This window comes from Meleagris gallopavo, chromosome 2, assembly GCF_000146605.3.
Source record: "Meleagris gallopavo isolate NT-WF06-2002-E0010 breed Aviagen turkey brand Nicholas breeding stock chromosome 2, Turkey_5.1, whole genome shotgun sequence".
NCBI lineage: Eukaryota > Metazoa > Chordata > Aves > Galliformes > Phasianidae > Meleagris > Meleagris gallopavo.
Genome location: NC_015012.2, coordinates 35358125 through 35363889, shown reverse-complemented (window position 1 = coordinate 35363889; position 5765 = coordinate 35358125). Strand labels below are relative to the sequence as shown.

Below are 5765 nucleotides of genomic sequence, written 5' to 3'. Positions count from 1 at the left end.
TCCCTCTACTAAGGCTTACAGGCACCCAAGAGTGGAAACTAGCCACAGCTATCTAACAGCTACAAATCAGATAGCAAATCTATTCCCAAACTGTTGGCTGTTGGCTGTTGTCAAGCAAAAACTTTGGACATTCAGGGAGTGTCAAGAAGGACTGGTGAGACATGACTGACGCTGGTATGTATCTGGTACCTTTTACATGTCAGATGCATGCAAGGACTTAGGATGCATACTTTTGTAGAAGCCATTTTTGTCTGGTACAAGAGGTAGAAAAAAAGCAGAAGGGAAATTGAAGAGAAAGGTGTTCAGAAATTTCTGATCTCTGCTATTAGGTATAGTAACAGTGACCATGACAGCATAGGGCACGTGACTGCAGTAAGAAACAGAGACAATCTTCTCAACGGTGCTGCTGGGCAGCCCCATCCCTGTTAGAACTCCCTTGGTGCCTGCTCTCATCCTGCAAATCATCAGTGCCAATTGGAGTCAGTGTGTGATGAATATACTAAGAACCAGGAAAAACAGAATTGCAATCTCAGTTTACACTGTGCACCACAGTGTAATGTGTATCTGGAGCTACAAACATTTGATTTTCTGTGAAAGGGCTTGGAAGGGACCTCATAATACCTATGTGGCAGTGGAAAGCATGAGCAGCATTCGCAGAGGCATTGGTTCATCTTGGACAGCTCAAAGCATCAGGATAGCAGGGCAGCCTGGCTACTCAGAAATGCAAGCAAAACGAAGTGATGACTTTTGCTTTAGATAGCTTCTTCTAACCCCTGGAGGAGAAGAATCATCATCTGACTAAAGGATCTCTGACCTTCTTTCCTCCAGATACACTCACTGCAACTCACTTTCTTTTCAAGCACCTTAACAAGTCCCCAGCTGGGATCATATAGTGGTATGAGCCCGGTCATGCACCTAGCAAGGAGCAGTCAGTCTAAAAAGAAATGAAATATTCTGTGGGGTTCATCTTACCCCCACCGAGAGGGCCAACCAACTCATCAACTGCCTCAGCTTTGAAGTCTTCAGGTCAAAGACAAGAAATATCAAGCTACAGTACTTAGAAAGGCAGCATCAGAGAGAAAGGGCTTATGTTCCTGCAGAAGCAGGAAATCTTTTAAGCAAAAGCTCTAGGAAATGAGCACACACAGCCTCTGCAGAGGAAAGGAGAAAATATTATGGTTGCTAGTTTGATGTGGGGGGAAATTCCTTTCTGGAACTTCCTGACTGCCCAGACAGCCTCTGGGCTCATCCTAAGTGTATAAACAAGACACAGCTTTCAACATCAAAGAGGTTTCCCAGTTCCTATAGCTGGGCACGCCATCTAGATCTGCATTTTTGCTCAGCTTTAGTACTCCCAAGGAAAGTTAAAAAAAGAGCCAGGTTAGAATCAGCAGAGAAAAGAATTCCAGTAAATATTTCCTGGAGGAACAAGTTTAATCTGCTGCCTTGCAGTCCATCCCAGGATGAGCAGAGTGCTTTGGTGAGGAGAGCGACAGTCCAGCTGCACCCATATGGTGTCCCGGCTGGGCTAGCTTGTGGGACAGTGCCTCATGGCAAGCCTAGCCACTCAGATTGCTGTCAGATGATCAGAAAACACCAGCCAGATGCGAGTGAAGCTTCATAGAACTGTCAGGGCTGCTTTGCAGCCTGCATGCATCCCATCTCCAGCTGCTGCCAGGCTCCATGGGAGATGGGGAAGACAGCTCTGTGTCCACTGAATTCATTATGTAAAGCTGTGCTGTGGGATGCTCTCAGAGCAGCAGAGAAGGCTGAGTAGAGGCATACACGTACTGCTTGAGGCCTCTGCAGCAGTGACAATACAGCAGAATCTTCAGAGGATGGCTCAGAAATAAAACAGCCCTTAAAATAACTATAGAAATGAAAAGTGCTTTCATGACTTGGGGTGTGTGGCCACAAACCATCCAGAAGCCAACAGAAGGGGTCCAAGCATCCAGGAAAACAGAACTTTGAGAAACAGAACAAGACAACCTGTCCTCAGAGTCTCTGCCTGAAAAGCTTTGATCGCTGAACTCAGTAAGGCAGGAGAGCACTATGGACTTTTAGAAGCTTTTTGCAATGAGAGTAAATCATAAGCATGTCATCTACCCTTTGCTTTCTGAACTCTGTGACTGCACGCTGCATATTCCCCAGGCTTCCAGAGAAGCCAAGGCCATACACTGAAACTTTTGTCAGTCTATAAAACTAAGGCTTTTGGCACGCTGTCCACCAGAAATCCCAGTTAGAACAGTTCTCTAGGCAGCATGGCTGTATAAACAAGGATGAACATGGCCTTGGGAGGGAGGAAACGAGACTGGGATCAAAAGCAGCAAGCTCTGCATGCAGGCACGCTAGCACTAAAAATGGTAGGAAAAGGAGAGCAAAGACTAAGGGACAGAAAAGGGGTTGAAGTGGGACGGCATGGAAATTTTACTGCAAGTTCCTCCCTTAAGTCTCCCTGTTCCTAAGCTACAAGCTTTCAGCTAAAGGCACTGTCACGACGGAAGCAGGTGCTGGCTGCTCAATCGCTACTCCTGTCCTACAAACCTCATCTGCGGAGAGACAAGCTAGAAAAAACTTATTAAAAGCCGTACTTATTTTGCCTGTATTACATACTAACCGTCCCTAGAGGGCACACGAGACCACGTATTTGCCTCTAAACCAGCTCACGCTTGAAATAGAGCCCCTTTAGGAAGCGAAAGACACCTGAGCCATGGCCTTAGTTGCTTTTGGGGTTTTCCCAGGTCTTCCTCTATGCTTAAGAACAGGAACTGGGATTACCACATAGCAGTAAAGCCTTGTGTTGATGCGCACATATACAAGCATCTAGCAGGAAGTTGTGCTTCGTTAGCCAAAGGTCTGGTTGCCTCCCACACAGTCAGCCAGGGAAACGGTCCCAGGCTCCACATTCTCCCTCCTCAGTGCTTATGCCCAAGGACAGTGCAAGAGCCAGAGGAGCAGGCCTGCCACCAAATCCCACTCTAGCGTGAGCTCTCATCATTCAGGTGTGTGAGAGAGGCACTATAGCCACATACTTTTCACATTCTGCCACCACATTCCTGGCCCTCTAGGAGCAAAATAAGTATCACCTACACATCCTGATTGCAAGCAGATGAGGCAATGCAGAAACAAATTCCCTCCATTGTAGCTTCTACACTGTGGCCAGCATTCCAGAGGGAATTAGTGAGTAATTTCATGAAGCTTGTTTTTGAAAAACAACTTTTTCAGCTGTATTCTGGCTCCCTTCTGGATGGGTGATGTGCCAGATGCATAACACTGGATCCCCCAAATCAGCTTATTTGCACACCATGAAGCATGGATAGCAGGTGCACAGTATTCAGCCTCTGGGAGACCACAGGTATGTAGCAAATCACAAAAAAATGAGACAGACAGATTCAGTCCAAAGGATCAGATGTTAACCTCAGTCACTTCTCAGCCCTTCACCTTTCTCCCAAAGGCATTCTGAAGATGCAGCTAAATTTGCACCCTATATGGCAGATACTCCCTAGACTTGCAGATAAACAGGCTTTCAATATAATTCTGCTCAGTTCCTTGCTTCAGTCACAGCAAATCATCACCGTGGTATCAGAGCCATCCCAATACATGTTCATAGGTTGTGGATAGGATGGACAGGTACTATATGTTTATACATGGCATAGTTGCAATCCCACCAGACTCACGCAGATAACAATAATGTCAATGTTCATCACTGTGCCCTGGCCATGTACTTAAATGCTAATGTGGTGGCTATACTGATAAAAATAATGTTCAAGTTATTGTAAGAGTCAGGATAAGAGGTTAACATCCAGAAAGAGTTATGAGAAAAGAGCTATGATTAGACCAGACAGATGGGTCAGGAAAAGTATGCAACTTGGAGGATTATGCTCTTCCATATTAACATAGGTTTTCTGCTATCTGTCCTAAGCCTTTCTGTGTCATTCTTCAGGGAACACAGAAACGCTAAAATCTAAAGTCTGTTCATATAGTGAAAACTCAATAGCACAATTCCCAAGAGAGATTATATCACAAGGATCAGTATAAATTAGTATAACTGAATACATTTGCAGCGCTGTTCCTTCACAAAATCTAGCTAGTCCCTCTGATTTCATGTAGCAAAATTAGCATTATCTTATTATATCCAGAGTTTACCTGAAGGCAAAGGAAGCTGTTTCCTACAATGCCTGATGAAGATTAGCCACCCTTTGAAAAACTGCTGTTTCATGTTTTTTTATTTTTTCCTTGTGTGTTGGGTACCTTTGTTCCTAAAAAGTATATATTAAAAAAAAAAAAAAAAAAAGTGTTAATTAAACAGAGTTCACTGTTGCTATATACCACTGTCACGATGGCAGCGATAATATCACTTTTTAATTACAACCCACTTTACCTTCCACAGAGTGGCTGCTATTTAGGAAAGAAAAAAAACAACCAACAAAAACACAGTTAAAGACCATTATCTCCAGAAGAACTGGACTTTCAGCTAAGATGATAGAAGAGTTAAAAGAATTAATGCCCATGTCCACTAAGCAAAGCAAAAGAAAGACAACACCCACAATGTCCCATAAGCTTGATCTTGGGAGAAATCAAGCATCTAAGTCCAGGCACGCAACTCTTAAAACCCTGCCTAATCCCTTGGGCTCCTAGACTACGTCTATACCGCTAATTTAAACATGCCCAGGACTGTTCTCTGGCAATGAAGTCCCTGGCACAAGATGGCTTGCACCCATAACATTAAACTCTTTTATCCTTCGAGCAAGGCATTTGGATCCAAAGTGGTTATTGGGAACGGCCCCTGGCCCACGCTAACTCCCTGAGCCTTGTCTGGAAATTGTTTTGAAGAGTATAAACTGGCTCAGGCCAAAACTATGGTGAGAATGAATTCACAGGAATCAGCTTATAACTTCATACGCGATGGAGATGTAGTGCCCCAGAACATTTGCTAGTACAGATGTAGCCCCCAAATCCCTGTCAAATGCACATACAGTATGTATATATACACTTATATACTATCTATATATACTTCTGTGGAATTTTGTGCACTTAAACTGTATACTTGTAAGTACCAAGTTTTGTCTACGTAGGAAGGATTTCTTGGCAAGAGCGTGTCAGAGAGGCGTTCACATTGCTGGCTGACTAGTAATCTCAGCTTCCAAGTGTCTTCATTCCTCTCTTCCACATTAACCTTGAGTTTCTATCTTTCCAGACACTACAATTTTGTTCTGCGTAACGTGGAAACGTGGGGGGAATTTTCACACTCATTTTCACAACTGGAGCACGCACTCCTCCATGCTTAGAGGTGTTTGCTTGGAGAGTGTTTCCACTTCTGAGATTTGCTGTGGACCTCTCCAGCACAGTTTTACATGCACGCTGTGCAAGGGCAAGCAGATCCCAGGAGCAGTGACGAGCTTAGAGCTCTTCTGTGAGTGAGCACCTCAGAAGAGTAGCGAGGGCCTGAGCCTAAAGCCAGAGCAATGCACTCCGTGACTGACAAAGCTGAGTCAGAAGGAAATGAGCTACTCCACGGTAGCGCAGCAGGAACTGCTACAAGGACTCAGTCATACATGGACACAGGCGGGCAGGGGCAGGCTGAACTCAAAGCACGTATAAATGTGCTTAGCAGCCGGGGTTTGGCAAGCCCGTGCCTTGACACAGCACCGACATGGCTTGGGAAGCCACGGAACCTTCGCTGCAGGCCGGTGTGGGCTGCCTTGCTCAGCCCCGAACCCAGGCGTATCTTCTCCCGTCACAAAATCCCTCCCGGCGCCTCTGGC

The 5765-nt window shown here is 45.1% G+C and overlaps 1 long non-coding RNA gene across 1 annotated transcript; it reads right to left on the bottom strand.

The window, feature by feature from the left end:
- Nucleotides 1–4228: 4228 nt before the first annotated feature.
- Nucleotides 4229–5759, bottom strand: LOC109365998. Its single transcript, XR_002111949.1, has 2 exons — nucleotides 5058–5759; nucleotides 4229–4259 (listed from the first exon to the last, which is right to left on the bottom strand). It is a non-coding gene; the product is annotated as an uncharacterized LOC109365998 (long non-coding RNA).
- Between the last annotated feature and the right edge of the window lie 6 nt (nucleotides 5760–5765).